The sequence below is a fragment of the Ranitomeya variabilis genome, chromosome 3, assembly GCF_051348905.1.
Source record: "Ranitomeya variabilis isolate aRanVar5 chromosome 3, aRanVar5.hap1, whole genome shotgun sequence".
In the NCBI taxonomy this organism is placed as follows: domain Eukaryota; kingdom Metazoa; phylum Chordata; class Amphibia; order Anura; family Dendrobatidae; genus Ranitomeya; species Ranitomeya variabilis.
Window position 1 is genome coordinate 222,259,381 of NC_135234.1, and position 10,519 is coordinate 222,269,899.

Consider the following 10,519-nt stretch of genomic DNA (forward strand, 5'->3'; position numbering starts at 1 on the left):
TGCGATGCTCAGGAGGCCGCGCCAAGCACCAAGGTGTGATTTTTGACATCTGTGCTGCGTCTCATTACGAAGGGAACTCTCGCCTCCAACACAGTTTGACTGTATAAAGGGCTAAATGTTAGACGTGTTTCATTCAGCGTGTGCAAGGAGAAAAATTAAAAGAGCAACCTTTGACTTGTGCAGCACTACTGCTGCATAAGCTGTGGCTCTTCTACTTTGTAACACCTAAGGGGGGGTTAAAGGTTACCTTTAAAATTGGTTCAATTAGGCTTCGGCCTACACTCTGCTCCCCCTGCAGAGCCTGGGCTCTAACACCGCCAGTTGGGGCCCGGTACTGCTAGCTGCACAGAGAAAAACACCAGCCAATGTGTCAGTGGGGTTCAGCAACGCCAGCTGTTCCCCTGCTGTGTAGCCGGCAACGTGTCCTGCAACAGCCACGCAGACACAAAGCTGCCGCCAGTGCTGGCTTCGGCCTACACTCTGCTACCTCTCCTCCTGCTGACCCTGGGCTCTAACACCGCCAGTTGGGGCCTGGTACTGCTAGCTGCACAGAGAAAAACACCAGCCAATGTGTCAGTGGGGTTCAGCACCGCCAGCTGTTCCCCTGCTGTGTAGCCGGCATTGTGTCCTGCAAAAGCCACGCAGACACAAGAACTGAAATTGAAGGGAACCTGTCCCCCCTCCCCCAGGTGTTTGTATGTTTTACAGCCACCTTGTACAGCAGTAATGCTGCATGTGTGCAAGGTGGCTCATAAACTTATTCTCCTTGCCCATGTGGAACTGAACACGTCTAAAATGTGTCCTCTGTGACCATTTAACCGTCCCGGAGGTGTGACTTTCCTTTGTAATGACACGCTGCAACCCCCTTGGTAGCGCTGCCCATCTTCTGGCATCATTGTTTGGCTGGCTGCGCCTCTGCGGCCGCCCTGACCCACACAACGCCCCTCGGTGTCTTATTTATTTGGACTGCGAGGGTGTGATTGATGGGCATGAGCAGTGCATATGTTCGCCTGTCCCTCATCTCCTTCCGCCTTCCTCAGACTGTGCGGCTTCATGGCCGCGGCATGCGATAAGGGATCAGCTGACGCCGCACAGTCTGAAGCGGGTGTAAGGACCCGAGTGTGAGAGGCCAACATATGTACTGCGCCAGGCCATGAATCCCAGCCCCGCAGTGTGAAACACTGTAAAGACACTGCGGGGCTGGGATTCATGGGCATCGCGAACCGCACCAGCCGACATGAAATGATGCCAGAAGATGGGCAGCGCTAACAGCGCAAGGCCAAGGGATAAAACGACAGCGCAGACTCCTGTACAGCAAATAACAACGCTCAGGAGGCTGCGCCCAGCACCAAGGTGGGATTCTTGACATCTGTGCTGCGTCTCATTACGAAGGTAACTCCCGCCTCCAACACAGTTTGACTGTATAAAGGGCTAAATGTTATACGTGTTTCATTCAGCGTGTGCAAGGAGAAAAATTAAAAGAGCAACCTTTGACTTGTGCAGCACTACTGCTGCATAAGCTGTGGCTCTTCTACTTTGTAACACCTGAGGGGGGGTTAAAGGTTACCTTTAAAATTGGTTCAATTAGGCTTCGGCCTACACTCTGCTCCACCTGCAGAGCCTGGGCTCTAACACCGCCGATTGGGGCCCGGTACTGCTAGCTGCACAGAGAAAAACACCAGCCAATGTGTCAGTGGGGTTCAGCACCGCCAGCTGTTCCCCTGCTGTGTAGCCGGCATCGTGTCCTGCAACAGCCACGCAGGCACAACAGACCCAAAGCTGCCGCCAGTGCAGGCTTCGGCCTACACTCTGCTCCCTCTCCTCCTCCTGCTGACCCTTTGCTCCAACACTGCTAGTTGGGGCTCTAGGAAGACAAGCTTGAATAGGTCCCCATCCTGGTTCCAGCACCGTCAGCTGGTTCCGGGCAGAGCCTTTGGCTTAGGTGCCTCCTTCTGGGTATCCAAGTTCCACCAACGTCAGGTGGTCCTTGGTAGTGCTTTCAGGCACGGGTACCTCCTGCTTAGTAACCGGGTTCCAGTAACGTCAGCTGGTCCTCGGTAGTTCTATTGGCTCTTGTACCTTCTGCTCCCCATCCTGGTTCCAGTACTGTCAGCTGGTTCCGGGCAGAGCCTTTGGCTTAGGTGCCTCCCTGTGGGTATCTGAGTTCCACCAACGTCAGGTGGTCCTTGGTAGTGCTTTCAGCACGGGTACCTCCTGCTTAGTAACCGGGTTCCAGTAACGTCAGCTGGTCCTCGGTAGTTCCATTGGCTCTTGGACCTTCGGCTACCCATCCGGGTTCCAGTACCGTCAGCTGGTTCTCGGCAGTGTCTTTTGCTCTTGTACCTTCTGCTCCCGATCCTGGTTCCAGTACCGTCAGCTGGTTCCGGGCAGAGCCTTTGGCTTAGGTGCCTCCCTCTGGGTATCCGAGTTCCACCAACGTCAGGTGGTCCTTGGTAGTGCTTTCAGGCACGGGTACCTCCTGCTTAGTAACCGGGTTCCAGTAACGTCAGCTGGTCCTCGGTAGTTCCATTGGCTCTTGGACCTTCGGGTAGCCATCCGAGTTCCAGTTCCATCAGCTGTTTCTCGGCATTTTCTCAGCCTTCTTGTACCTTCTGCTACATTTCCAAGTTCAAGACCCTAAAGACGACGACCACCCCTAAGATGACGACGACACCAGAGACGACGACCACTGAGATGACGACGACCCTGGAGACGATGACCCTGAAGACCACCCCGATGACGACGACCCCGGAGACGACGACCCTGGAGACGACGACCCTGGAGACGACGACGACATGGGAGACCGAGAAGCAGAAGAACAAGGGGCTGCAGAACAAAGAGCAGAAGAACATTAAGCATAAGACTAAATATCAGAGCAAAAGATATTATCTAAATTATAAGCAGAAGAAGACTAAGCAGTGTATGGGGGTGAGTCCGTTCCTCTTCGTGGTGCCCCTGGATAAAGCCTGATGCTGCAGGCCAAACTGAACGCGGACAAATGTAACTCTTTTGTGACAGGCAGAACGGAAGGTGTAATCTTCAAACTTTTATAGATAACAACTACGGGAATGCCTGTCACAAATAAGAATATGATGAAGAAGTTGAATATGAAAAAGATAATAGTTAAATAAAAAGAATATGAACAATGTAAAAAAAAAAAAAATATAGGTAGAAGAAGAAGAAGATGAATAAGGTGAAGATAGTTGATGTCAAAGAAGCTGATGATGAGGATAATGAAGAAGAAAGTTGGAGAAGTAAAAAAGAAGGTGAAGGACGTGGAAGTAGTGAAACATCAATATCTGAAAAAAAAATAAAAATAAATAACATAGTCAAAATCTTTCTAACGCCGAATGTCATAAAAAAAAAATATAAAAACCTGCTATTCTATTTGTGTGGGCTAAACCTCTGTGCCTTTAATGTCTCCGCCACCTCCCCCAATACATCCTACATTATTCTTAGTTGTTTTCCTTCATGTAGAATTTACCTACAAGGAAAGAAAGGGTTTATTTTAATTCCGATATTTTCCTCCCATTGACTTGCATTGGGATCGGGTATCGGTATCGGATTAGATCCGATACTTTGACGGTATCGGCCGATACTTTCCGATACCGATACTTTCCGATATCGGAAGGTATCGCTCAACACTAGTTGTCATGCGTTGTGTTGCGTAGTTGTAGCGCCCCCACTGCCGCACGGCCGAGGGGTACCCGGTACCGGGCCTCTGAGTCTCTGCTCTGGGGTTGTCACGGTGGCTAGGCCCCGGTCCGTGACCCTGCCGAAGGGCGCACAGTATCTGATAGATGTGGATGGTGGTGGTGGTGCGGTGCAGTAAATAACGAGGACACCAGGTTGCAGTCTCTTTACCTCTTTACTGAAGATCTCTTGGTCCTCAGTCTGGAATACGGTTCACCAGGCTACGCAAGTCCGGCCGGCCCAATGGCACCTCCAGAGTTCTCTTTGCAGGTGGAAATCTGTGCCTTCCTGCTAGCGCTATGTGTTGTGGTCCTCCCCTGCTGTGCTTACGGGATAGTACCCCACAACTGTTGTGTCTGTTTCTGATGTTCCCTCACAACTCGTTCGGATGATGTTCTTCTCCTCCGTCCCTCCCTGATGTTCTGGTTAGGATGGCACCCGTATGACGAGTAGGCTCGGAGCTCTTCCGGGACCCTAGAGTCGCCCCTCTCCTAGTGCGTCCCCCATGTCTTCATAGGTGATGTATGTGAGACAGCCCACCTGAGACTGACTGTCCTGCCGTTGGTTTGAAGTATTGCTTGGAGCTAGATATATAAATACTTCCTCGGCGTTCCGGCCGCCGGTTGTGCGCCTCAGTAGGATGTTGCCTCGGTCTTACAGCACGACTCCTACTGGTATTTCTCCTCTTGCTTTGATCTCGTTTCTCACTCAGCACAATATATCTCGCTTCTAATCCTTTCTTAGGGCACCGCCGCTATGCTGAGCAGGCACGGTCCCGTGACGTTCTTTCTTGTAGCCAGGCCTCTGTCAGGGTCCCAAACCTGACAGGGACCCTACCGAATCTTCCCCCACAACACCCTCTACCACAAGGTGTTGCCTGGTTCCAACCCAGTCAGCTTTCTGTCTAACTTCCTGCCTGACCCCCAGTTTACCCACAGTGGTGAGGAGTGGCCTAATAAATAGCACCCTTAGCTCCCCCTGGAGGCCCAACTGTGAAATGTATTGGTGTATGTGATACCTGGTCAGATGAACTCCTTCAGTGCCATCAGACGTACCATAGCCCCCCTTAGCGGCGGAGCCACAGTACTGCAACGACCAGGACTCTGGGGCGCTGCACTGTACAACGCATGCGTCGTTAGGGCGCACCTGGCAGGGCGCGGCAAACGCAACATGTTGCATTTTTCGGGCGGCGCCAACCTTTTAAAAAACGCATGCGTCGTGTTTGCGTCGTGTTTGCGTCGACGATGCGCCTTTTTCCCCATTGAACTGTATTGACAACGCAGAGGACGCAAGTACTTGCATCGTGGTGCGTTGTACGACGCATGCGTTTTCAATTAAAAACTAGCAAAAAATGTCTAGACGTTGTCTAGACACTGACAAAAGTCAATATATATATATATAAAAAAAAGGGGTTGGCATTGTCTTTCACAAGGCTATTCTCTACAGAGAAGACAGAGAGGAGCAATCTGCTTTCAAAACCTGTAAGTATATAATTTCTCTTTGCATTTTTATTCTGCTTTTATTTCTTGATTTTGAATGTAATTTGTGCAATGTTTGGTCTGTGCTATTGTACGGTTATGGCACTGTGGGTTGTTATTGAAAATTTGTGTTTTTTAATCTGGTTCTGATGTATTTCTGGCGTTATATGATGGCGTTTCTTGTCTTCGGCCTTGCTTGGTTTTGGATTAGTTTTAATGGATTTTGGGTTGTTCTGGTGTCATGCGGTTGTTCAATGTAATTTTTTGGATGTTTTTTAGTTTTTTTATTTCTGGTGCATGTCTTTTTCTGGTTTCTATTTTTGGGGGTAACCGTATGGCGTTTTCTTGGCTCATGTCTTGCTGTGTTTTATTGTTACGTATGCTGTTGGGATTGCCTTTTCTTTACCGTATTTTTTTTTTCCTTGAGTGTCTTTTCTTGGTGGTGGGGGGGCTACATTTATGATGTTTCATTTGTATTGTATTGTTCCTTTTGGCTATATGCCATTCTATTGTCAATTGTATTTTTATGTTTTCATATATGTTATTATTATTTTTTTTCTTTTTCTGATGGTTTTCCGGCGTTTGTAACCGTATGGCATATACTCTCCTTCCTTCCTTGACTGTTTGCATAGTAAAGTTTGGAGTATGGATGTATTGTTTTTTGTGGGGGGGTTTCTTTCATGGTTTTTTTTTCTATTTGACTTATCTTGTATTGGGTTGCTGTATATTTTAACAGCGGTTGTACCATAATGTTTATTGCTTTATATAGAATGGTTTTTAGTACCTGTTTCTGATGTATTTCTGTGGTTCTATGTCACGAGATGGTGTTGTTGTGGATCATGTCTTGTTGTAATTGTAAAGTATTGCGTTCAATAGTTTGCTATTTCATTGATCCTCTTTTTTTTTTTTTTTCACATTTGGACATAGGGGTCTATTTTAACTTAATTTTTTTTTGGTCTATTATTGTGGATGACACTTTTTGCTATACTCTGCATTGTGTTGTATCTGCTATTGTATTCTCTTGCAATGTATGGCGTTGTGGTATCGCTTGTTGAGTTTGCATTGTCCTATGAGTCAACAGTCCTTTGTGGTAGATTTTTTTTGTTTTTTTTTTTGTTTTTTGCTATTTCATTGTATGTGGCAGTGTTTGCTTTGAATTTGATTTTTTTTTCCTTTTTTCATTGCAGAATAACGTGCAAGAATGGCGACTGAGTCAGCATCTAGCCAATCGGCGCAGGGGAGTTCAGTGAGTAATTATGTCCAGTTTCTTACTATTCGCTGTCATTTGTAGCCTTGGCACTAATTTTTGTCTTCAACAATTTTTACAGTCTTCTTCAAGTGAGGAGGAAGGGAACCAGCAGGAGCAGCGAGCTCGGGGCCAAGATGTGGCGTCAAGCGGGCGAGTAAGTTATTTTTTTTTTTTGGGGGGGGGGGAATTTTTTTTTTTTAAGTACATGTGACTAGCATCCTGCTGTGAGGAAGAGTACATTTGACTAGCATCCTGCTTTCACTAGTGATGTTGAGAAAGCATTATTGATTTTAAGGGCTGTAAGTATTGGGGGAAGGTGACATACAGGTGAACTCCCTGCACAAGAACATACATAAAAACAGCTATAGAAATCTGAGTTACATACATCAAATGCCATATTTTTAAAAGACAGGACAGGGCAAAAGTACATATCATGACAGGAGCTGGTGGTTGTTCATATTTTCAAATCTTTAACCTTAATGTTTCCAATTATTCTAGGTTTCACAACGGGACCACGGTGAGAGTATTGATGTAGACCTCCTAATCACAAGCATACAGGAGCGTGGCCCGTTGTGGGACCCCCGTGACCCCCGGCACGCGGACCAGGTGGTGTTGAGGCGGATGTGGGCGGAGGTGGCAAAGTCATTGTGAGATGGCTTTGACAGCGCTCCTGCCAAGGACAAAGGCAACTTTGGTGAGTATTGCTGAAACACCGCTATGACCCATCAGGCCCGGATAACACAACCATGTGTGGTGCAATCAACGCCTTCAACCTTGCATCGCACACGGTTGTTTTATCATTTTAAAATGCTAAATATGTAACCATTTTTGTTGTTTTCATTCATAGTCAAAAAGTTGAAGACCAGATGGCGATCCATGAAGGACCGTTTCAATAAGGGCATCCGTAATGATGAGAAGCAAGCTCGCAGTGGTGCTGCTGCGGCCAGGTCTGTGCCCTATAAATACAACCGGGCGTTACAGTTCCTGAGACCGGTCCTTGGCCGACGACAGTAAGTATTGGTACTGCACAATATGCATGTCCACATACCATATTGCCCAGCCACATAGCATATTGCCCAGCCAAGTACATTGCGCATCCACATAGTATATTGCCCAGGCACATAGTGTATTGGCCATCCATGTAGTCAGCGTAGCATATTGGCCATCCACGTTACTTTTTCCCTAGTGGGATGGTATATTGGCCATTCTCTTTAGTAACTTTTTGGGTTAACTGCGTGAGTTCAAGTAGTCCATGACAGGTTACGTTCAGAGTCAGGGTAGGTCTGATCGCAGGAATTATGATGACGTCTCGATCACATGACCCTAACGTCATGGCAGTTCCTGCGATCAGCGTAAAAATGGCAGTCGTCTGAAAAGTCACTGTAGATAATAAATTTTTTTTGGTTTTGTTTTACATTTTTCTCTTAACTTAAAATTTTTTACTATTAATGCGGCATAGGCAGCGTCAATACTAAAGAGTTTATGACAAAAATGTTTTTTCTCCCAAAAAAAAAAAAATAACGCCAGACGTGTGTTCGCCGATGACAGTGGTATGCGGTCAAAAGGCTTTGGCAGTGGGAAGGAGCGCTCATTTTGTTCTGCAGTTGGTACGTCCATGATTGGTCTCGTCAGCCATAACAAGCAGCTGGCGATAACAATCAGCAATTTATTAAAGGCCAGACAGACTAAGAGACAGAGGATTGTAATCTATTGTTGTGTCATGTAATGTTAACTTTAATTATTACAGGAGTTGGCGTATGTGATAGGTTATTAATTGAAGACTAATGTTTCCCTTATCTTTTCACAGAACACACAGCAGCACCCTCGAGCCTGCTCGCCCATCTGGAGCGGACCTTCATGAATCGCCATCTGACCCGTCCCAGCCATCCCACAGCGAGAGCAGGCTTGCACCACCATCTGGAGAACAGGCAGCCAGTCCATCAGGTGTTCCCCTGGCCGAGGCCTCTGGCGCTCCTTCTTTCGGGTTTTCCCGACAGCGCCAGCGGGCCTCGGACAGGCCAACAATGCCCGAATTTTTGCATTTGGGCACGGTCTTCCAGAATTGTTTCAAGGCGCTGGGCGATAGAATGGACACTGCTCTGTCCAATATCGACCGGCGCCTTGAAAATATGGAATCCGAGCTCTCGAGGCCGGCCAAACATTTTTTAGTGCCATTGCTAAGGGCATGGTGGAACACCATACGCCGGAACTCCAGATTTCGGTGATGCAGGCCTGCAACACTGCCTACGTGAGGGCTCTGCAGGCGGCTCGGAGAATGCAGTCAGCGACTACAATGCCCGTAGTGCCGTCGCTGGCTAGCATGACTCCGACTCCTGCTGCAGAGTCACTCCAGCCACCCCACCGAGGTCCGCGTGCGGAGGGACGCCACCGCAGACACCATGACATCGAGCCGCCGACTCCTGCTCCTGCCAGGCCCTCATCCTCCTGTAGCCATCATGCTGTGGGAGCTGCCGAGGAAGAGAAGGAGGACATCTACTGCGTCTCTGGCTGCTCCAATACAGACACCTACTTCGCGACAGGGGTCTAGCCACAGCAGGGGCAGCCAGAGCCAGTCAAGAACCAGTGGAAGACTTGTTTTGCCTCCTCCCTCCCCTACAGAGGTTGCTGTCTAGTCGCCAGGGTACGTTGAGGGCTTTGAATTGCCGTCTAGCCTACTGGACTATGGCTCAACATCATCCTCTTCCTCTCACCATTCCCCAGAGACTTACCACTCACCCATGGTAGCTGAGGTTGATACGCCATAAGTTTCTTCCCAACTTTTTTTCCTGTTTCCCCAATAAAAAATGTTATGTTTCCATCAATATTTGTTTTTATTGTGCAGTATACTTCTCGGCAATTCACACCGTGCGCCGTCTACACATATTTTGTGCTTCAAAAACCTCATATATATGCAATGTCAGACAGTATTTTAACAATTTTGATTTTGACTTTTTTTTGTTGTCTGTCATTGCTGTATGAGGTGTTTCCAAACACTAAAGGTACCTTCTCACTTAATGCTCCAGCGATACAGACAATGATGCTGATCGCTGCAGCATCGCTGTTTGGTCGCGGGAGAGCTGTCACACAGACAGCTCTCCAGCGACCAACGATGGCGAGGTCCCCGGGTAACCAGGGTAAACATCGGGTTGCTAAGCGCAGGGCCGCGCATATTAGTAACCCGATTTTTAGCCTGGTTACCATAGTAAAACTAAAAAAAAAAACAGTACATACTCACATTCGCGTCCCCCGGCGTCCGCATCCCTGCACTGACTGAGTGCCGGCCCTAACAGCAGAGCGGTGACGTCACCGCTCTGCTGTGCTTTCACTTTACGGCCGGCACTCAGTCAGTGCAGGAAGCGGACGCCGGGGGACACGAATGTGAGTATGTACTGTTTTTTTTTTTTAGTTTTACGATGGTAACCAGGGTAAACATCGGGTTACTAAGTGCAGCCCAGCGCTTAGTAACCTGATATTTACCCTGTTTACCATTGTAAAACATCGCTGGTATCGTTGCTTTTGCTGTCAAACACAACGATACACGGCGATCTGACGACAAAATAAAGTTCTTGTAACCAACGACCAGCGATATCACAGCATGATCCTGATCGCTGCTGCCTGTCAAACTCAACGATATCGCTAGCCAGGACGCTGCAACGTAACGGATTGCTAGCGATATCGTTTAGTGTGAAGGTACCTTAACTATTATTACATAGATTGTATACATAGAATAAGGTCAGTGTTCCTGTGGTTGCAATGGTCACATGGCAAAGTGTTGACACTATTTGAATCAGGATGTATGTCTGCATCCTGACTTCAATACTTTACAATAGCAAGAGTGGAGCGAACTAGATCGGCTCCCTCGTTGGCAAAGTGTACACTTTCCAAATACTAGCATATGGACACGGCTTCCTTGTGTGCGGTTGATGATCTGCTTTTTTCCCGCACTGCAGCCGCATGTTCCAAGGCTGTGTGAGTGGCACAACCCATGCACAACCGAAGCCTGTTGGCCTCGCCATGGTGTGGTGCCAGTCACAGTGCCGCGGCACATGCAGCTGCTTTGGCGTGAAAATGTATTATCAGCAAGCGCGCTCAATGAAGC

At 47.9% G+C, this 10,519-nt stretch overlaps 1 long non-coding RNA gene across 1 annotated transcript; it reads left to right on the plus strand.

Annotated features, from left to right (window-relative positions):
* The first annotated feature begins 5,845 nt into the window (after positions 1–5,845).
* Positions 5,846–8,849, plus strand: LOC143818093 (uncharacterized). Its single transcript, XR_013224304.1, has 4 exons — positions 5,846–6,574; positions 6,919–7,114; positions 7,268–7,430; positions 8,228–8,849. It is a non-coding gene; the product is annotated as an uncharacterized LOC143818093 (long non-coding RNA).
* Positions 8,850–10,519: the final 1,670 nt, after the last annotated feature.